We start from the raw sequence: 25,534 nt of genomic DNA on the forward strand, positions 1-25,534 counted from the left end.
GCGGTGTAGATATTTCCATCTTCATAGAGATAGCGGTGTTGGTACTTCCATGTTCATACAGATAACGGTGCTGATATTTCCATGTTTATACAGGTAGCGGTGTAGATATTTCCATGTTTATACAGATAGCGGTGTAGATATTTCCACGTTTATACATATAGCGGTGTAGATATTTCCAAGTTTTTGCAGATAGCGGTGTAGATATCTCCATCTTAATATAGAAGGGGGTGTAGATATTTATATCTTCATACAGATGGCGGTGCAGATATTTCCATGTTCATACAGATGGCGGTGTAGATATTTGCATGTTTATAGAGATAGCGCTGTAGTTATTTCCATGTGTAAAGAGATAGCTTTGTAGATATTTCCATGTATATGCAGATCGCTGTGTAGATATTTTAATTTTCATGCAGATAGCGGTGTAGATATTTCCATGTTCAAACAGATAGCGGTGTAGATATTTCCATGTTCATGCGATAGCAGTGTAGATATTTCCATGTTTATACAGATAGCGGTGAAGATGTATGCATGTTTACACAGATAGCGGTGTAGATATTTCCATGTTCATACAGATATCGGTGTAGATATTTCCTTGTTTATACAGATAGCGGTGAAGATGTATGCATGTTTACACAGATAGTGGTGTAGATATTTCCATGTTCATACAGATAGCGGTGTAGATATTTCCATGATCATACAGATAGCGGTGTAGTTATTTCCATGTTCATACAGATAGCGGTGTAGATATTTCGATGTTCATACAGATAGCGGTGTAGATATTTCCATGTTCATACAGATAGCGGTGCAGATATTTCCATGTTCATACTGATAGCGGTGCTGATATTTCCATGTTTATACAGATAGCGGTGTAGATATTTCCATGTTTAAACAGATAGCGGTGTAGATATTTCCATGTTTATACAGATAGCGGTGTAGCTATTTCCATGTTCATACAGATAGCGGTGTATGTATTTCCATGTTCATACAGATAGCGGTGTAGATATTTCCATGTTCATACAGATAGCGGTGTTTGTATTTCCATGTTCATACAGATAGCGGTGTAGATATTTCCATGTTTATACAGATAGCGGTGTAGATATTTCCATGTTCATCCAGGAGGCTGTGTCGATATATCCATGTTCATGCAGATGGCGGTGAAGATATTTCCATGTTCATACAGATAGCGGTGTAGTTATTTCCTTGTGTAAAGAAATAGCTGTGTAGATATTTACATGTATATGCAGATAGCTGTTTAGCTATTTCCATTTACATGCTGATAGCGGTTTAGATATTTCCATGTTGAAACAGATAGCGGTGTAGATATTTCCATGTTCATACAGATAGCAGTGTAGATATTTCCATGTTCATTCAGATAGTGGTTTAGATATTTCCATCTTCATAGAGATAGCGGTGTGGATATTTCCATGTTCATACAGATAGCGGTGCTGATATTTCCATGTTTATACAGGTAGCGGTGTAGTTATTTCCATGTTTATACAGATAGCGGTGTAGATATTTCCATGTTTATGCAGATAGCGGTGTAGATATTTCCAAGTTTATACAGATAGCGGTGAAGATATCTCCATCTTAATACAGATGGCGGTGTAGATATTTATATGTTCATACAGATGGCGGTGCAGATATTTCCATGTTCATACAGATGGCGGTTTAGATATTTCCATGTTTATAGAGATAGCGGTGTAGTTGTTTCCATGTGTAAAGAGATAGCTTTGTAGATATTTCCATGTATATGCAGATAGCTGTGTAAATATTTCTATTTTCATGCAGATAGCGGTTTAGATATTTCCATGTTCAAACAGATTGCGGTGTAGATATTTCCATGTTCATACAGATAGCGGTATAGATATTTCCATGTTTATATAGATAGCGGTGAAGATGTGTGCATGTTTACACAGATAGCGGTGTAGATATTTCCATGTTCATACAGATCGCGGTGTAGATATTTCCATGTTCATCCAGATGGCTGTGTAGACATATCCATGTTCATACAGATGGCGGTGAAGATATTTCCATGTTCATACAGATGTTCGTGCAGATATTTCCATGTTCATACAGATGGCGGTGTAGATATTTCCATGTTCAAACAGATAGCGGTGTAGATATTTCCATGTTCGTACAGATAGCGGTGTAGATATTTCCACGTTTATACAGATAGCGGTGTAGATATCTCCATCTTAATAGAGATGGCGGTGTAGACATTTATATGTTCATACAGATGGCGGTGCAGATATTTCCATGTTCATACAGATGGCGGTGTAGATATTTCCATGTTTATAGTGATAGTGGTGTAGTTATTTCCATGTGTAAAGAGATAGCTTTGTAGATATTTCCATGTATATGCAGATAGCTGTGTAGATATTTACATTTTCATGCAGATAGCGGTGTAGATATTTCAATGTTGAAGCAGATAGCGGTGTAGATATTTCCATGTTCATTCAGATAGCGGTGTAGATATTTCCATGTTTATACAGATAGCGGTGAAGATGTATGCATGTTTACACTGATAGCGGTGTAGATATTTCCATGTTCATACAGATGGCGGTGTAGATATTTCCATGTTTTTACAGATAGCAGTGTAGATATTTCCATCTTTATACACATAACGGTGTAGATATTTCCATGTTTATACACATGGCGGTGTAGATATTTCCATACCAATACAGATGGCGGTGTAGATATTTCCATGTTTATAGATATAGCGTTGTAGGTATTTCCATGTTTACACAGACAGCGGTGTAGATATTTCCATGTTTACACAGATAGAGGTGTAGATATTTCCTTGTTTATAGAGATAGCGGTGTAGATATTTCCATGTTTATACAGATATCAGTGTAGATATTTCCAGGTTTATACAGAGAGTAGTGTAGATATTTCCATGTTTATATAGATGGCTGTGTGGATATTTCCATGTTTATAGAGATAGCGGTGTAGATATCTCCATGTTTACACAGATAGCGGTGTAGATATTTCCATGTTTACACAGATAGCGGTGTAGACATTTCCATGTTCATACAGATAGCGGTGTAGATAATTCCATGTGTGTACAGATAACGGTGTAGATATTTACATATTCCTACAGATGGCTGTGTAGATATTTCCATGTTTGTACAGATAGCGGTGTAGATATTTCCATGTTTTCACAGATAGTGGTGTAGATATTTCCATGTTTACACAGATAGCGGTGTAGATATTTCCATGTTTATACAGATAGCGGTGTAGATATTTCCATGTCTATACAGATAGCGGTGTGGATATTTCCAAGTTTATACAGATAGCGGTGTAGATATTTCCATGGTTATAGAGATAGCGGTGTAGATATTTCCATGTTTATACAGATAGCAGTGTAGATAATTCCATGTGTACACAGATAACGGTGTAGATATTTACATATTCCTACAAGTGGCTGTGTAGATATTTCCATGTTTATACAGATAGCAGTGTAGATATTTCCATGTTTACAGAGATAGCGGTGTAGATATTTCCATGTTCCTACAATTGGTGGTGTAGATATTTCCATGTTTACACAGATAGCGGTGTAGACATTTCCATGTTTACACAGATAGCGGTGTAGACATTTCCATGTTTACACAGATAGCGGTGTAGATGTTTCCATGTTTATACAGATAGTGGTGTAGATATTTCCATGTTAATAGAGTTGGCGGTGTAGATATTTCCATGTTTATATAGTTGGCAGCGGAGATATTTCCATGTTCATACAGATGGCGGTGAAGATATTTCCATGTTTATGCACATAACGGTGTAGACATTTCCAAGTTTTAAGAGATAGCGGTGTAGATATTTCCATGTGTATTCAGATATCGGTGTAGATATTTACATGTGTATACAGATAATGGTGTAGATATTTACATGTTCCTACAGATGGCTGCGTAGGTATTTCCATGTTTATACAAATAGCGGTGTAGATATTCCCATGATTATAGAGATAGCGGTGTAGGTATTTCCATGTTCCTACAGTTGGTGGGGTAGATATTTCCATGTTTACACAGATAGTGCTGTAGATATTTCCAAGTTTATGCAGATAGCGGTGTAGATATTTCCAATTTTATGCAGATAGCGGTGTAGGTATTTCCATGTTTAAACAGAAAGCGGTGCAGATATTTCCATGTTCCTACACAAGGCGCTGTAGATATTTCCATGTTTATAGAGTTGGCGGTTTGGACATTTCCATGTTCATACAGATGGCGGTGTAGATATTTCCATGTTTATACAGATAGCGGTGTAGATGTATCCATGTTCATACAGGTGGCGGTGTAGATAATTCCATGTTCATACAGATGGCGTTGAAGATATTTCCATGTTTATAGAGATATCGGTGTAGATATTTCCATGTTTACACAGGTAGTGGTGTAGATATTTCCATGTTTATAGAGATAGTGGTGTAGGTATTTCCATGCTTATAGGGATATCGGTGTAGATATTTCCATGTTTATACAGATAGCGGTGTAGATATTTCCATGTTTACACAGATAGCAGTGTAGATGTTTCCATGTTTACACAGAAAGCGTTGTAGATATTTCCATGTTTATAGAGATATCGGTGTAGATATTTCCATGTTTATACAGATAGCAGTGTAGATATTTTCATGCTCATACACATGGCGGTGTAGATATTTCCATGGTTATATACATAACGGTGTATATATTTCCATGTTTACAGAGATAGAGGTGTATATTTTTCCATGTTTACAAAGATAGCAGTGTAGATATTTCCATGTTTACACAGATGGCGAAGTAAATATTTCCATGTTTATACTTTTAGCGATTTAGATATTTCCATGTTTATAGAGTTGGCGGTGTAGATATTTCCATGTTCCTACAGTTGGTGGTGTAGACATTTCCATGTTTACAAGATAGTGGTATAGATATTTCCAAGTTTATTCAGATAGCAGTGGAGATATTTCCACTTTTATGCAGATAGCGGTGTAGATATTTCCATGTTTATACAAAAATCGGTGTAGATATTTCCATGTTCCTACACATGGTGCCATAGATATTTCCATGTTTATAGAGTTGGCGGTTTAGACATTTCCATGTTCATATAGATGGCCGTGTAAATATTTCTATGTTTATACAGATAACGGTGTAGATATTTCCATCTTTATACACATAACGGTGTAGATATTTCCATGTTTGTAGAGATAGCGTTGTAGATATTTCCATGTTTACACAGATAGCGGTGTAGATATTTCCATGTTTATATAGATAGTGGTGTAGATATTTTCATGTTCATACAGATGGCGGTGTAGATAATTCCATCTTTATACAGATAGCGGTGTAATTATTTCCATCTTTATACACATAACGTTGTTGGTATTTCCATGTTTATACAGATTGCGGTGCAGATATTTCCATGTTTAAACAGGTAGCGGTGTAGATATTTCCATCTTTATACAGATGGCTGTGTAGATATTTCCATGCTTATAGAGATAGCGGTGTAGATATTTCCATGTTTACACAGATAGTGGTGTAGATGTTTCCATGTTTATAGAGATATCGGTGTTGATATTTCCATGTTCATACAGATAGCAGTGTAGATATTTCCATGTTCATACACATGGCGGTGTATTTATTTCCATGTTCATATACATGGCGGTGAAGATATTTCCATGTTTATAGAGATATCGGTGTAGATATTTCCCTTTTTATAGAGATGGCGGTGTAGTTATTTCCAAGTTTATACAGACGGCGGTGTAGATATTTCCATTTTTATACAGATGGCGTTGTAGATGTTTCCATGTTTATACAGATAGTGGTGTAGATATTTCCATGTTCATACATATGGCGGTGTAGTTATTTCCATGTTCATACACATAGCGGTGTAGATATTTCCATGTTCATACAGATAGAGGGGCTGATATTTCCATGTTCATACAGATAGCGGTGCTGATATTTCCATGTTTCTAAAGGTAGCGGGGTAGATATTTCCATGTTTATACAGATAGCGGTGTAGATATTTCCATGTTTATACAGATAGCGGTGTAGATATTTCCATGTTTATACAGATAACGGTGTAGATATCTCCATCTTAATACAGATGGCCGTGTAGATATTTATATGTTCATACAGATGTCGCTGCAGATATTTCCATGTTCATACAGATGGCGGTGTAGATATTTCCATGTTCATACAGATAGCGGTGTAGATATTTCCACGTGTAAAGAGATAGCTGTGTAGATATTTCCATGTATATGGAGATAGCTCTGTAGATATTTCCATTTTCATGCAGATAGTGGTGTAGATATGTCCATGTTCAAACAGATAGCGGTGTAGATATTTCCATGTTCATACAGATAGCGGTGTAGATATTTCCATGTTTATACAGATTGTGGTGAAGATGTATGCATATTTACACAGATAGCGGTGTAGATATTTCCATGTTCATACAGATAGCGTTGTAGATATTTCCATGTTCATCCAGATGACTGTGTAGATATATCCATGTTCATACAGATAGCGGTGTAGATATTTCCATGTTCATACAGGTAGTGGTGTAGATATTTCCATGTTCATACAGATAGCGGTGCAGATATTTCCATGTTGATTCAGATAGCTTTGTATATATTTCCATGTTCATACAGATTGCGGTGCAGATATTTCCATGTTCATACAGATAACGGTGCTGATATTTCCGTGTTTATACAGGTAGCGGTGTAGATATTTCCATGTTTATACAGATAGCGGTGTAGATATTTCCATGTTTATACATATAGCGGTGTAGATATTTCCAAGTTTATGCAGATAGCGGTGTAGATATCTCCATCTTAATATAGATGGGGGTGTAGATACTTATATCTTCATACAGATGGCGGTGCAGATATTTCCATGTTCATACAGATGGCGGTGTAGATATTTGCATGTTTATAGAGATAGCGCTGTAATTATTTCCATGTGTAAAGAGATAGCTTTGTAGATATTTCCATGTATATGCAGATCGCTGTGTAGATATTTCCATTTTCATGCAGATAGCGGTGTAGATATTTCCATGTTCAGATAGCGGTGTAGATATTTCCATGTTCATGCAGATAGCAGTGTAGGTATTTCCATGTTTATACAGATAGCTGTGAAGATGTATGCATGTTTTCACAGATAGCGGTGTAGATATTTCCATGTTCATACAGATAGCGGTGTAGATATTTCCATGCTCATCCAGATGGCTGTGTAGATATATCCATGTTCATACAGATGGCGGTGAAGGTATTTCCACGTTCATACAGATTGCGGTGTAGTTATTTCCATGTGTAAAGAGATAGCTGTGTTGATATTTCCATGTATATGCAGATAGCTGTGTAGATATTCCCATTTTCATGCAGATAGCGGTTTAGATATTTCCATTTTCAAACAGATAGCGGTGTAGATATTTCCATGTTCATAGAGATAGCGGTGTAGATATTTCCATGTTCATGCAGATAGCGGTGTAGATATTTCCATGTTCATACAGATGGCTGTTTAGATATATCCATGTTCATACTGATGGCGGTGAAGATATTTCCATGTTCATACAGATAGCGGTGTAGATATTTCCATGTTCATACAGATAGCGGTGCAGATATTTCCATGTTCATACTGATAGTGGTGCTGATATTTCCATGTTTATAGAGATAGCGGTGTAGATATTTCCATGTTTATACAGATAGCGGTGTAGATATTCCCATGTTTATACTGATAGCGGTGTAGATATCTACTTCTTAATACAGATGGCGGAGTAGATATTTATATGTACATACAGATGGCGGTGCAGATATTTCCATGTTCATACAGATAGCGGTGTAGCTATTTCCATGTTCATACCGTTAGCGGCATAGATATTTCCATGTTCATCCAGATGGCTGTGTAGACATATCCATGTTCATACAGATGGCGGTGAAGATAATTCCATTTTCATACACATAGCGGTGGAGATATTTCCTTGTTCATACAGAGTGTGGTGTAGATATTTCCATATTCATACAGATAGAGGGGCTGATATTTCCATTTTCATACAGATAGCGGTGCTGATATTTCCATGTTTTTACAGGTAGCGGAGTAGATATTTCCATGTTTATACAGATAGCGGTGTAGATATTTCCATGTTTATACAGATTGCGGTGAAGATGTATGCATATTTACACAGATAGCGGTGTAGATATTTCCATGTTCATACAGATAGCGGTGTAGTTATTTCCATGTTCATCCTGATGGCTGTGTAGATATATCCATGTTCATACAGATAGCGGTGTAGATGTTTCCATGTTCATACAGGTAGTGGTGTAGATATTTCCATGTTCATACAGATAGCGGTGTAGCTATTTCCATGTTCATACAGATAGCGGTGTAGATATTTCCATCTTCATAGAGATAGCGGTGTAGGTACTTCCATGTTCATACAGATAACGGTGCTGATATTTCCATGTTTATACAGGTAGCGGTGTAGATATTTCCATGTTTATACAGATAGCGGTGTAGATATTTCCATGTTTATACATATAGCGGTGTAGATATTTCCAAGTTTATGCAGATAGCGGTGTAGATATCTCCATCTTAATATAGATGGGGGGGTAGATATTTATATCTTCATACAGATGGCAGTGCAGATATTTCCATGTTCATACAGATGGCGGTGTAGATATTTGCATGTTTATAGAGATAGCGCTGTAGTTATTTCCATGTGTAAAGAGATAGCTTTGTAGATATTTCCATGTATATGCAGATCGCTGTGTAGATATTTAAATTTTCATGCAGATAGCGGTGTAGATATTTCCATGTTCAAACAGATAGCGGTGTAGATATTTCCATGTTCATGCAGATAGCAGTGTAGATATTTCCATGTTTATACAGATAGCGGTGAAGATGTATGCATGTTTCCACAGATAGCGGTGTAGATATTTCCATGTTCATACAGATAGCGGTGTAGATATTTCCATGCTCATCCAGATGGCTGTGTAGATGTATCCATGTTCATACAGATGGCGGTGTAGATATTTGCATGTTTATAGAGATAGCGCTGTAGTTATTTCCATGTGTAAAGAGATAGCTTTGTAGATATTTCCATGTATATGCAGATCGCTGTGTAGATATTTAAATTTTCATGCAGATAGCGGTGTAGATATTTCCATGTTCAAACAGATAGCGGTGTAGATATTTCCATGTTCATGCAGATAGCAGTGTAGATATTTCCATGTTTATACAGATAGCGGTGAAGATGTATGCATGTTTACACAGATAGCGGTGTAGATATTTCCATGTTCATACAGATTGCGGTGTAGATATTTCCTTGTTTATACAGATAGCGGTGAAGATGTATGCATGTTTACACAGATAGTGGTGTAGATAGTTCCATGTTCATACAGATAGCGGTGTAGATATTTCCATGTTCATACAGATAGCGGTGTAGATATTTCAATGTTCATACAGATAGTGGTGTAGATATTTCCTTGTTTATACAGATAGCGGTGAAGATGTATGCATGTTTACACAGATAGCGGTGTAGATATTTCCATGTTCATACAGATAGCGGTGTAGATATTTCCATGCTCATCCAGATGGCTGTGTAGATGTATCCATGTTCATACAGATGGCGGTGTAGATATTTGCATGTTTATAGAGATAGCGCTGTAGTTATTTCCTTTTGTAAAGAGATAGCTTTGTAGATATTTCCATGTATATGCAGATCGCTGTGTAGATATTTCCATTTTCATGCAGATAGCGGTGTAGATATTTCCATGTTCAGATAGCGGTGTAGATATTTCCATGTTCATGCAGATAGCAGTGTAGGTATTTCCATGTTTATACAGATAGCTGTGAAGGTGTATGCATGTTTACACAGATAGCGGTGTAGATATTTCCATGTTCATACAGATAGCGGTGTAGATATTTCCATTTTCATGCAGATAGCGGTGTAGATATTTCCATGTTCATACAGATAGCGGTGTAGATATTTCCTTGTTTATACAGATAGCGGTGAAGGTGTATGCATGTTTACACAGATAGTGGTGTAGATATTTCCATGTTCATACAGATAGCGGTGTATATATTTCCATGTTCATACAGATAGCGGTGTAGATATTTCCATGTTTATACAGATATCGGTGAAGATGTATGCATGTTTACACAGATAGCTGTGTAGATATTTCCATGTTCATACAGATATCGGTGTAGATATTTCCATGTTCATACAGATAGCGGTGCAGATATTTCCATGTTCATACAGATAGCGGTGTAGATATTTCCATGTTCATACAGATAGCGGTGTAGATATTTCCATGTTCATACAGATAGCGGTGCAGATATTTCCATGTTCATACTGATAGCGGTGCTGATATTTCCATGTTTATACAGATAGCGGTGTAGATATTTCCATGTTTAAACAGATAGCGGTGTAGATATTTCCAAGTTTATACAGATACCGGTGTAGCTATTTCCATGTTCATACAGATAGCGGTGTATGTATTTCCATGTTCATACAGATAGCGGTGTAGATATTTCCATCTTCATACAGATAACGGTGCTGATATTTCCATGTTTATACAGGTAGCGGTGTAGATATTTCCATGTGTATACAGATAGTGGTGTAGATATTTCCATGTATATACATATAGCAGTGTAGATATTTCCAAGTTTATGCAGATAGCGGTGTAGATATCTCCATCTTAATATAGATGGGGGTGTAGATATTTATATCTTCATACAGATGGCGGTGCAGATATTTCCATGTTCATACAGATAGCAGTGTAGATATTTGCATGTTTATAGAGATAGCGGTGTAGTTATTTCCATGTGTAAAGAGATAGCTTTGTAGATATTTCCATGTATATGCAGATCGCTGTGTAGATATTTCCATTTTCATGCAGATAGCGATGTAGATATTTCCATGTTCAGATAGCCGTGTAGATATTTCCATGTTCATGCAGATAGCAGTGTAGGTATTTCCATGTTTATACAGATAGCTGTGAAGATGTATGCATGTTTACACAGATAGCGGTGTAGATATTTCCGTGTTCATACAGATAGCGGTGTAGATATTTCCATGCTCATCCAGATGGCTGTGTAGATATATCCATGTTCATACAGATGGCGGTGAAGGTATTTCCACGTTCATACAGATTGCGGTGTAGTTATTTCCATGTGTAAAGAGATAGCTGTGTAGATATTTCCATGTATATGCAGATAGCTGTGTAGACATTTCCATTTTCATGCAGATAGCGGTTTAGATATTTCCATGTTCAAACAGATAGCGGTGTAGGTATTTCCATGTTCATAGAGATAGCGGTGTAGATATTTCCATGTTCATACAGGTAGCGGTGTAGATATTTCCATGTTCATACAGATGGCTGTGTAGATATATCCATGTTCATACTGATGGCGGTGAAGATATTTTCATGTTCATACAGATAGCGGTGTAGATATTTCCATGTTCATACAGATAGCAGTGCAGATATTTCCATGTTCATACTGATAGTGGTGCTGATATTTCCATGTTTATACAGATAGCGGTGTAGATATCTACTTCTTAATACAGATGGCGGAGTAGATATTTATATGTACATACAGATGGCGGTGCAGATATTTCCATGTTCATACAGATAGCGGTGTAGCTATTTCCATGTTCATACCGATAGCGGCTTAGATATTTCCATGTTCATCCAGATGGCTCTGTAGACATATCCATGTTCATACAGATGGCAGTGAAGATAATTCCATGTTCATACACATAGCGGTGTAGATATTTCCTTGTTCATACAGAGTGTGGTGTAGATATTTCCATATTCATACAGATAGAGGGGCTGATATTTCCATGTTCATACAGATAGCGGTGCTGATATTTCCATGTTTTTACAGGTAGCGGAGTAGATATTTCCATGTTTATACAGATAGCGGTGTAGATATTTCCATGTTTATACAGATTGCGGTGAAGATGTATGCATATTTACACAGATAGCGGTGTAGATATTTCCATGTTCTTACAGATAGTGGTGTAGATATTTCCATGTTCATCCTGATGGCTGTGTAGATATATCCATGTTCATACAGATAGCGGTGTAGATATTTCCATGTTCATACAGGTAGTGGTGTAGATATTTCCATGTTCATACAGGTAGCGGTGAAGCTATTTCCATGTTCATACAGATAGCGGTGTAGATATTTCCATCTTCATAGAGATAGCGGTGTAGGTACATCCATGTTCATACAGATAACGGTGCTGATATTTCCATGTTTATACAGGTAGCGGTGTAGATATTTCCATGTTTATACAGATAGCAGTGTAGATATTTCCATGTTTATACATATAGCGGTGTAGATATTTCCAAGTTTATGCAGATAGCGGTGTAGATATCTCCATCTTAATATAGATGGGGTTGTAGATATATATATCTTCATACAGATGGCGGTGCAGATATTTCCATGTTCATACAGATGGCGGTGTAGGTATTTGCATGTTTATAGAGATAGCACTGTAGTTATTTCCATGTGTAAAGAGATAGCTTTGTAGATATTTCCATGTATATGCAGATCGCTGTGTAGATATTTACATTTTCATGCAGATAGCGGTGTAGATATTTCCATGTTCAAACAGATAGCGGTGTAGATATTTCCATGTTCATGCAGATAGCAGTGTAGATATTTCCATATTTATACAGATAGCGGTGAAGATGTATGCATGTTTACACAGATAGCGGTGTAGATATTTCCATGTTCATACAGATAGCGGTGTAGATATTTCCATGTTTATACAGATAGCGGTGTAGATATTTCCATGCTCATACAGATAGTGGTGTAGATATTTCCATGTTCATACAGATAGCGGTGCTGATATTTCCATGTTTATACAGATAGTGGTGTAGATATTTCCATGTTTACACAGATAGCAGTGTAGATATTTCCATGTTCATATAGAGGGCGGTGAAGTTATTTCCATGTTTATACACATAACGGTGTACATATTTCCAAGTTTTAAGATATAGCGGTGTAGATATTTCCATGTTTATACAGATACTGCTGTAGATATTTCTATGTTTATACAGATAGCAGTGTAGATTTTTCCACGTTTGTACAGATGTCGGTGTAGATATTTCCATGTTTATTCAGATAGCCGTGTAGGTATTTCCATGTTTATACAGATAGCGGTGTAGATATTTCCATGTTCATACAGATAGCGATGTAGATATTTCCACGTTTATACAGATGGCGGTGTAGATATTTCCGTGTTTATACAGACGGTGGTGTAGATATTTCCATCTTTATAGAGATGGCGGTTTAGATATTTCCATGTTCATACAGATGGTGGTTTAGATATTTCAATGTTTATAGAGATGGCGGTGTAGATATTTCCATGTTTATAAAGATGGCAGTGTAGATATTTCCATGTTTATTCAGATAGCGATGTAGATATTTCCATCTTTATACAGATAGCAGTGTAGATATTTCCATGTTTATACAGATAGCGGTGAAGATATTTCCATGTTTATACAGATAGCGGTGTAGGTATTTCTATGTGTATAGAGATGGTGGTATAGGTATTTCTGTGTTTATACAGATGGCGGTGTAGATATTTCCATGTTTATAGAGATAGCAGTGTCGATATGTGCATGTTTATAGAGATAGCGGTGTAGATATTTGCATGTTTCTACAGATAGCAGAATAGATATTTCCATGTTCAAACAGATGGCAGTGTAGATATTTCCATGTTCATACAGAGGGCGGTGAAGGTATTTCCATGTTTATAGAGATAGCGGTGTTGATATTTCCATGTTTATACAGATAGCAGTGTACATATTTCCATGATTACACAGAAAGCGTTGTAGATATTTCCATGTTTATACAAATAGCGGTGTAGATATTTGAATGTTTCTACAGATAACGTTGTAGATATTTCCCTATTCCTACAGATGGCAGTGTAGATATTTCCATGTTCATACAGACGGCGGTGGAGATATTTCCATTTTTACACAGATAGCGGTGTAGATATTTCCATGTTTATGCAGATACCGGTGTAGACATTTCAAAGTGTATACAGATAGCGGTGTAGATATTTACATGTTCCTACAGATGGCTGTGTAGATATTTCCATGTTTAAACAGATAGCGTTGTAGATATTTCCATGTTCATACAGATGGCGGTGAAGATATTTCCGTGTTCGTACAGATGGAGGTGTAGATATTTCCAGGTTCATACACATGGTGGTGTAGATATTTCCATGTTCATACAGATAGCGGTGTAGTTATTTCCATGTTTATACAGATAATGCTGTAGATATTTCCATGTTTATACGGATAGTGGTGTAGATATTTCCATGCATATACTGTTAGCGGTGTAGATATTTCCATGTTTATACAGATGGCAGTGTAGTTATTTCCATGTTTATAGAGATGGCAGTGTAAATATTTCCTTGTTTATACAGTTAGCTGTGTAGATATTTCCATGTTTTTGCAGATAGCGTTGTAGTTATTTCCGTGTTTCTACAGATATCGGTGTAGACATTTCCATGTTTATACAGATAGCGGTGTAGATATTTCCATGTTTATAGAGTTGGCTGTGTAGATATTTCCATGTTCATACAGATGGCGGTGTACATATTTCCATGTTTATATAGTTGGCAGTGTAGATATTTTCATCGTCATACAAATGGCGGTGTAGATATTTCCATCTTTTTACAGATAACGGTGTAGGTATTTCCACGTTTATACAGATAGTGGTGTCGATATTTCCACGTTTATAGAGAGAGCTGTGTAGATATTTCCATGTTTATACAGATAGCGGTGTAGATATTTGCTTGTTTATACAGATAGAGGTGTAGATATTTCCATGTTGATAGAGACAGCGGTGTAGATATTTCCATGATCCTACAGATGGCGGTGTAGATATTTCAATGTTCATACAAATGACGGTGAAGATATTTCCATGTTCATACAGATGGCGGTGTAGATATTTCCAAGTTCATATGACGGTGTAGATATTTCCATGTTTATATAGATAGCGGTGTAGATATTTCCATATTTGTACAGATAGCGGTGTAGATAATTCCATGTTTGTACAGATAATGGTGTAAATATATCCATGTTTACACAGATAGCGGTGTACATATTTCCGGTTTTAGGAGATAGCGGTTTAGAAATTTCCATGTTCCTACAGATGGCTGTGTAGATATTTCCATGTTTATAGAGATGGCGGTGCAGATATTTCCATGTTCATACAGATGGCCGTTTAGATATTTCCATATTTATACAGATAGCGGTGTAGATATTTCCATCTTTATATATATAACAGGGTAGTTATTTCCAGGTTTTATGAAATAGTGGTGTAGATATTTCCATGTTCATACAGATGGCGGTTTACATTTTTCCCTGTTTATATTGTTGGCAGTGTAGATATTTCCATGTTCATATAGAGGGCGGTGAAGTTATTTCCATGTTTATACACGTAATGGTGTACATATTTCCAAGTTTTAAGAGATAGCGGTGTAGATATTTCCATGTTTATTCAGATACCGGTGTAGATATTTCTATGTTTGTACAGATAGCGGTGTAGATATTTCCACGTTTGTACAGATGTCGGTGTAGATATTTCCATGTTTATTCAGATAGCCGTGTAGATATTTCCATGTTTATACAGACGGCGGTGTAGTTATTTCCATGTTCATACAGATAGTGGTGTAGGTATTTCCATCTTTATACACATGGCGGTGTAGATATTTCCATGTTCCAACAGATGGTTTTGTATTTATTTCCATGTTTATAGAGATGGCAGTGTACATATTTCCATGATTATAGAGATAGTGGTGTAGATATTTCCATGTTTATAGGGAGAGCGGTGTAGATATTTCCCTCTTTCACAGATAGCAGTATAGTTACTTCCATGGTTATACATATAGCGGTGTAGATATTTCCATGTTTATACAGATGGCGGTGAAGATATTTCCATGTTTATACAGACGGCGGTGTAGATATTTCCATGTTTATACAGACGGCGGTGTAGATATTTCCATTTTTATACAGATAGCGTTGTAGATATTTCCATGTTTTTAGAGATAACGGTGTAGTTATTTCCATGTGTATACAGAGAACGGTGTAGATATTTCTATGTTTATACATACAAAGGTGTAGATATTTCCATGTTTATACAGACGGCGGTGTAGAAATTTCCATCTTTATAGAGATGGCGGTGTAGATATTTCCATGTTCATACAGATGGCGGTGTAGATATTTCCACGTTTCTAGAGATGGTGGTGTAGATGTTTCCATGTTTATAAAGATGGTGGTGTAGATATTTCTATGTATATTCAGATAGCGGTGTAGATATTTCCATGTTTATGCAGATAGCGGTGTAGATATTTCCATGTTTATACAGATAGCGGTGTAGATATTTCCATGTGTACAGAGATGGGGGTATAGATATTTCTGTCTTTATACAGACAGCGATGTAGTTATTTCCATGTTCTTACGGATAGCGGTGTAGATATTTCCATCTTTATACTCATGGCGGTGTAGATATTTCCCTGTTTCACAGATAAGTGTAGATATTTCCATGTTTATACAGATAGCGGTGTAGATGTATCCATGTTTATAGTGATAGCAGTGTAGTTATTTCCATGTTTATAAAGATAACGCTGTAGATATTTCCATGTTTATTCGGATAACGATGATGATACTTCCATGTATATACAGATAGCGGTGTAGATATTCCCATGTTTATACAGATGGCAATGTAGATATTTCCATGCTTTTAGAGATGGCAGTGTACATATTTCCTTGTTTATACAGATAGCAGTGCAGATATTTCCATTTTCATGCAGATAGCGGTGTAGATATTTCCATGTTTACACAGATAGAGGTGTAAATATTTCCATGTTTATACAGGTAGCAGTGTAGATATTTCCATGTTTATACAGATAGCGGTGTAGATGTATCCATGTTTATAGTGATAGCAGTGTAGTTATTTCCATGTCTATAAAGATAACGCTGTAGATATTTCCATGTTTATACGGATAACGATGATGATACTTCCATGTATATACAGATAGCGGTATATACAGATAGAGATAGCAGTGTAGATATTGGCTTGTTTATAGAGAAAGAGTTGTAGATGTTTCCATGTTGATAGAGACAGCGGTGTAGATATTTCCATGATCCTACAGATGGCGGTGTAGATATTTCAATGTTCATACAAATGGCGGTGAAGATATTTCCATGTTCATACAGATGGCGGTGTAGATATTTCCAAGTTCAGATGACGGTGTAGATATTTCCGTGTTTATACAGATAGCGGTGTACATATTTCCATGTTTGTACAGATAGCGGTGTAGATAATTCCATGTTTGTAAATATAACGGTGTAAATATTTCTATGTTTACACAGATAGCGGTGTAGATATTTCCGGTTTTAAGAGATAGCGGTGTAGAAATTTCCATGTTCCTACAGATGGCTGTGTAGATATTTCCATGTTTATAGAGTTGGCGGTGCAGATATTTCCATTTTCATACAGATGGCGGTTTAGATATTTACATATTTATACAGATAGCGGTGTAGATATTTCCTTCTTTATACATATAACAGGGTAGATATTTCCACGTTTTATGAAATAGTGGTGTAGATATTTCCATGTTCATACAGATGGCGGTTTACATATTTCCCTGTTTATATTGTTGGCAGTGTAGATATTTCCATATTCATATAGAGGGCGGTGAAGGTATTTCCATGTTTATACACATAACGGTGTACATATTTCCAAGTTTTAAGAGATAGCGGTGTAGATATTTCCATGTTTATACAGATACCGCTGTAGATATTTCTATGTTTATACAGATAGCAGTGTAGATTTTTCCACGTTTGTACAGATGTCGGTGTAGATATTTCCATGTTTATTCAGATAGCCGTGTAGGTATTTCCATGTTTATACAGATAGCGGTGTAGATATTTCCATGTTCATACAGATAGTGGTGTAGATATTTCCATGTTTATACAGATAGCGGTGTAGATATCTCCATGTTTATACAGATGGCTGTGTAGACATTTCCATGTTTACATAGATAGCGGAGTAGATATTTCCATGTTTATAGAGATATCGGTGAAGATATTTCCATGTTTATACAGAAAGCGGTGTACATATTTCCATGTTTATAGAGATAGCTTTGTAGATATTTCCATCTTTATACAGACAGCGGTGTAGATATTTCCATCTTTATACACATGGTGGTGTAGATATTTCCATGTTCATACAGATGGCAGTGTATGTATTTTAAAGTTTATAAAGATAACGGTGTATATATTTCCCTGTTTCACAGTTAAGTGTAGATATTTCCATGTTTATACAGATAGCGGTGTAGATATATCCATGTTTATAGTGATAGCGGTGAAGTTATTTCCATGTTTATAAAGATAACGCTGTAGATATTTCCATGTTTATATGGATAACGGTGTTGATACTTCCATGTATATACAGATAGCGGTGTAGATATTTCCATGTTTATACAGATGGCAGTGTAGATATTTCGATGATTTTAGAGATGGCAGTGTAGATATTTCCTTGTTCATACAGATAGCGGTGTAGATATTTCCATGTTCATACAGATGGCTATGTAGATATTTCCATGTTCAGACAGATGGCGTTGCAGATATTTCGAGGTTTATAGAAATGACGGTGTAGATATTTCCAGTTTTATACAGATGGCGTTGTAGATATTTCCATGTTTTTAGAGATAGCGGTCTAGTTATTTCCATGTTTATACACAGAACGGTGTAGATATTTCTATGTTTATACATACAACGGTGTAGATATTTCCATGTTTATACAGACGGCGGTGTAGATATTTCCATCTTTATACAGACGGCGGTGTGGATATTTCCATCTTTATACAGATGGCGGAGGAGATATTTCCATGTTCATATCAATGGCGGTGAAGATATTTGCATGTTCATACACATGGCGGTGTAGATATTTCCATCTTCATACAGATGGCGGTGTAGATATTTCCATGTTCATACAGATGGCGGTGTAGATATTTCCAGGTTCATACTCATTGTGGTGTAGATATTTCCATGTTCATACAGATGGCAGTGTGGATATTTCCATGTTTATAGAGATGGCAGAGAAGATATTTCCATGTTCATAAAGATGGCGGTGTAGATATTTCCATGTTTATTCAGATAGCGATGTAAATATTTCCATCTTTATACAGATAGCGGTGTAGATATTTCCATGTTTATACAGATAGCGGTGTAGATATTTCCATGTTTATATAGATAGCAGTGTAGATATTTCCATGTGTATAGAGATGGCGGTATAGATATTTCTTTGTTTATGCAGATGGCGGTGTAGATATTTCCATGTTCATACAGACAGCGGTGTAGATATTTCCATCTTTATACACATGGCGGTGTAGATATTGCCATGTTCATACAGATGGCGGTGTATGTATTTCCATTTTTATAGAGATGGCGGTGTAGTTATTTCCATGATTATAGAGATAATGGTGTAGATATTTCCATGTTTATAGAGATAGCGGTGTAGATATTTCCCTGTTTCACAGATAAGTGTAGATATTTTCATGTTTATACAGATAGCGGTGTAGATATATCCATGTTTATAGTGATAGCTATGTAGTTCTTTCCATGTTCATACGGATAACGCTGTAGATATTTCCATGTTTATACGGATAACGGTGTAGATATTTCCATGTATATACAGATAGCGGTGTAGATATTTCCGTGTTTATTCAGATGGCAGTGTAGATATTTCCATGTTTATACAGATGGCAGTGTAGATATTTCCTTGTTTATACAAATAGTGGTGTGGATATTTCCATGTTCACACAGAATGCGATGTAGTTATTTCCAGGTTCATACACATGGTTGTATAGATATTTCCGTGTTCATACAGATGGCGGTGTGGATATTTCCATGTTTATAGAGATGGCAGTGAAGATATTTCCATGTTTATAAAGATGGCGGTCTAGATAGTTCCATGTTTATACACATAGCGTTGTAGTTATTTCCGTGTTTGTAGAGATAGCGGTGTAGATAATTCCATGTTTATACAGTTAACGGTGAAGATATTGCCATGCTTATTGAAATAGAGGTGTAGATATTTCCATTTTCGTACAGATAACGTTGTAGATATTTACATATTTATAGAGATGACGGTGTAGATATTTCCATGTTTATACATATGGCGGTGTAGATATTTCCATGTTTATTCAGGTAGCGGTGTAGATATTTCCATCTTTATACAGATATCGGTGTAGATATTTTCATGTTTATACAGATGGCGGTGAAGGTATTTCCATCTTTAAAGAGATGGCGGTGTAGATATTTAAATGTTCATACAGATGGCGGTTTAGATATTGTCATGTATATAGAGATGGTGGCATAGATATTTCCATGTTTTTAAAGATGGCGGTCTAGATATTTCCGTGTTTATACACATAGCGCTGTAGTTATTTCCATGTTTATAGAGATAGCGGGGGAGATATTTCCATGTTTATTCAGATAGCGGTTTAGATATTTCCATGTTTATACAGATAGCGGTGTAGATATTTCCATCTTCATACAGATAGCGGTGTAGATATTTCCATCTTTATACAGATGGCTGTGTAGATAATTCCATGTTCAGACTGATGGCGTTGTAGATATTTCCATGTTTATAGAGATGGCGATGTAGATATTTCCATGTTCCTACAGTTGGTTGTGTAGACATTTCCATGTTTATACAGATAGCGGTGTAGATATTTCCACTTTTATGCAGATAGCGGTGTAGATATTTCCATGTTTACAAGATAGTGGTATAGATATTTCCAAGTTTATGCAGATAGCGGTGGAGATATTTCCACTTTTATGCAGATAGCGATGTAAATATTTCCATGTTTATTCAAAAAGTGCCGTAGATATTTCCATGTTCCTACACATGGCGCCGTAGATATTTCCATGTTTATAGAGATGGCGGTTTAGACAATTCCATGCTCATACAGATGGCGGTGTAGATATTTCCATGATTATACAGATAGCGGTGTAGCTATTTCCATCTTTATACACATAACGGTGTAGATATTTCCATGTTTTTAGAGATAGACGTGTAGATATTTCCATGTTTACACAGATAACGGTGTTGATAATTCCATGTTTACACAGATAGCGTTGTAGATATTTGCATGTTTATACAGATAGCGGTGTAGATATTTCCACGTTTATACAGATAGCGATGTAGATATTTCCACGTTTATACAGATAGCGGTGTAGATATTTCCATGTTTACACAGATAGCGGTGTACATATTTCCATGTTTATACAGATAGCAGTGTAGATATTTCCATGTTCATACAGATAGCGGTGTAGATATTTCCATCTTTATACAGATGGCTGTGTAGATAATTCCATGTTCAGACAGATGGCGTTGTAGATATTTCCATGTTTATAGAGATGGCGGTGTAGATATTTCCATGTTTATAGAGACGGCGGTGTAGATATTTCCACTCTTATAGAGATAACGTTTTAGATATTCCAATGTTTATAGAGATAGCGGTGTAGTTATTTCCATGTTTATACAGGGAACGGTGTAGATATTTCCATGTTCATACAGAGAACGGTGAAGTTATTTCCAAGTTTATACAGATGGCAGGGTAGATATTTCCATGTTTGTAGAGATGGCGGTGTATATATTTACATGTTTACACAGATAGCTGTGTAGTTATTTTCATGTTTAAACAGATAGCAGTGTAGATATTTCCATGTTTCAGCAGATAGCGGTGTAGATATTTCCATGTTTATACAGATAGCGGTGTAGATATTTCCATGTTTATACAGATAGCCGTGTAGATATTTCCAGGTTCATACAGATGGCGGTGTAGATATTTCCATGTTCATAAAGATGGCGGTGATGATATTTGCATGTTCATACAGGTGGCCTTGTAGATATTTCCATGTTCATACAAATGGCATTGTAGATATTTCCAAGTTCATACAGATGGCGGTGTAGATATTTCCATGTTCATACAGATGGCGGCGGTGATATTTGCATGTTCATACAGATGGCGGTGTAGATATTTCCATATTCATACTGATGGAGTTGTAGATATTTCCAAGTTCATACAGTTGGCGGTGTAGGTATTTCCGTGTTCGTACAGATGGAGGTGTAGATATTTCCAGGTTCATACACATGGTGGTGTAGATATTTCCATGTTCATACAGATAGCGGTGTAGTTATTTCCATGTTTATACAGATAATGCTGTAGATATTTCCATGTTTATACGGATAGTGGTGTAGATATTTCCATGCATATACTGTTAGCGGTGTAGATATTTCCATGTTTATACAGAGGGCGGTGTTGATATTTCCATGTTTATTCAGAAAGTGTTGTAGATATTTCCATCTTTATACAGATAGCGGTGTAGATATTTCCATGTTTATACAGATGGCGGTGTAGATATTTCCATCTTTATAGAGGTGGCGGTGTAGATATTTCCGTGTTCATGCAGATGGCGGTTTAGATATTGCCATGTTTTTAGAGATGGCCATGTAGATATTTCCATGTTTATAAAGAAGGCGGTCTAGGTATTTCCATGTTTGTACACATAGCGCTGTAGATATTTCCTTGTTTATAAAGAAGGCGGTCTAGGTATTTCCATGTTTGTACACATAGGGCTGTAGTTAGTTCCATGTTTATAGAGATAGCGGTGAAGATATTTCCATGTTTATTCAGATAGCGGTGTAGATATTTCCATGTAGAGATAGCGGTGTAGATATTTCCATGTTTATAGTGGTAGCGGTGTAGATATTTCCATGTTCCTAGAAATTGTGGTATAGATATTTCCATGTACATACATAAGGTGGTGTAGATACCTCTGTAGATATTTCCATGTTCCTATAGATGGCGGTGTAGATATTTCCAAGTTCATACAGATGGCGGTGTAGATATTTCCATGTTTATAGATTTAGCGTTGTAGATATTTCCATGTATATCCGGATAGCGGTGTACATATTTCCATGTTTATACAGATTGTGGTGTATATATTTTCATGTTTATAGAGATAGCGGTGTAGATATTTCCATGTTCCTACAGATGGCGGTGTAGATATTTCCATATTTATAGAGTTGGCGGTGTAGATATTTCCATATTCATACAGATAGTGGTGTAGATATTTCCATGTTTATAGAGATAGCTGTGTAGATATTTCCACCTTTATACATATAACGGTGTAGATATTTCCATGTTGTAAGAAATAGTGGTGTAGATATTTCCATGTTTACACAGATAGCAGTGTAGATATTTCCATGTTTATACAGATAGCGGTGTAGATATTTCCATGTTTATAGAGATAGCGGTGTAGATATTTACAGGTTCTTCCAGATGGCTGTGTAGATATTTCCATGTTTATACAGATAGCAGTGTAGATATTTCCATGTTTATAGAGATGGCTGTGTAGATATTTCCATGTTCATACACATGGCGGTGTAGACATTTCCATGTTTATATAGTTGGCAGTGTAGATACTTCCATGTTCATACAGATGGCAGTGAAGATATTTCCAAGTTTATGCATATAAGTGTGTAGATACTTAAAAGTTTTAAGAGATAGTGGTGTAGATATTTCCATGTTTATAGAGATAGCGGTGTAGATATTTCCATGTTTACAGAGATAGCGGTGTAGATATTTCCATGTTTATACAGATAGCGATGTAGAAATTTCCATTGTTATGGAGATCGCTGTGTAAATATTTACATGTTCCTGCAGATGGCTGTGTAGATATTTCCATGTTTATACACATAGCGGTGTAGATATTTTCATGTTTATAGAGATAGTGGTGTGGATATTTCCATGTTCCTACAGTTGGTGGTGTAGATATTTCCATCCTCACAGAGATAGAGGTGTAGATATTTCATCTTTTATGCATAGAGGTGTAGATATTTCCATGTTCATACCGATAGCGGTGCTGATATTTCCATGTTTATACAGGTAGCGGTGTAGATATTTCCATGTTTATACAGATAGCGGTGTAGATATTTCAATGTTTATAGAGTTGGCGGTGTAGATATTTTCATGTTCAAACAGATGGCGGTGTAGATATTTCCATGTTTATATCGATGGCAGTGTAGATATTTCCATGTTCATACAGATGACGGTGAAGATATTTCCATGTTTATACACATAACAGTGAAGATATTTCCAAGTTTTAAGAGATGGCGGTGTAGATATTTCCATGTTTACACAGGTAGCGGTGTAGATATTTCCATGTTTACACAGATAGCGGTGTAGATATTTCCATGTTTATACAGATAGCGGTGTAGATATTTCCATGTGTATAGAGATAACTGTGTAGATATTTACATATTCCTATAGATGGCTGCGTAGATATTTCCATCTTTATACAGACAGCGGTGTAGATATTTCCGTCTTTATACACATAATGGTGTAGACCTTTCCATGTTTTCAGAGATAGCGGTGTAGATCTTTCCATGTTTACACAGATAGCGGTGTAGATATTTCCATGTTTATACAGATAGCAGTGTAGATATTTCCATGTTTATAGAGATAGTGGTGTAGATATTTCCATCTTTACACACATAACGGTGTAGATATTTCCATGTTTATACAGATGGCGGTGTAGATATTTCCATACCCATACAGATGGCGGTGTAGATATTTCCATGTTTATAGATATAGCGGTGTAGGTATTTCCATGTTTACACAGACAGCGGTGTAGATATTTCCATGTTTACACAGATAGCGGTGTAGATATATCCATGTTTATAGAGATAGCGGTGTAGTTATTTCCATGTTTATAGAGATATCAGTGTAGATATTTCCAGGTTTATACAGAGCGTAGTGCAGATATTTCCATGTTTATATAGATGGCTGTGTGGATATTTCCATGTTTATAGAGATAGCGGTGTAGATATCTCCATGTTTACACAGATAGCGGTGTAGATATTTCCATGTTTACACAGATAGAGGTATAGACATTTCCATGTTCATACAGATATCGGTGTAGATAATTCCATGTGTATACAGATAACGGTGTAGATATTTACATATTACTACAGAGGGCTGTGTAGATATTTCCATGTTTGTACAGATAGCGGTGTAGATATTTCCATGTTTACACAGATAGCGGTGTAGATATTTCCATTTTTACACAGATAGCGGTGTAGATATTTCCATGTTTATACAGATAGAGGTGTAGATATTTCCATGTCTATACAGATAGCAGTGTGGATATTTCCATGTTCATACAGATAGCGGTGTAGATATTTCCATGTTCATACAGATAGTGCTGTAGATATTTCCATGTTCATACAGATAGAGGGGCTGATATTTCCAAGTTCACAGAAAGCGGTGCTGATATTTCCATGTTTATACAGGTAGCGGTGTAGATATTTCCATGTTTATACAGATAGCGGTGTAGATATTTCCATGTTTATACAGATAGCGGTGTAGATATCTCCATCTTAATACAGATGGCAGTGTAGATATTTATATGTTCATACAGATGGCCGTGCAGATATTTCCATGTTCATACAGATGGCGGTGT

The sequence above is a fragment of the Gorilla gorilla genome, chromosome 8, assembly GCF_029281585.2.
Source record: "Gorilla gorilla gorilla isolate KB3781 chromosome 8, NHGRI_mGorGor1-v2.1_pri, whole genome shotgun sequence".
NCBI classification, from domain to species: Eukaryota; Metazoa; Chordata; class Mammalia; order Primates; family Hominidae; genus Gorilla; species Gorilla gorilla.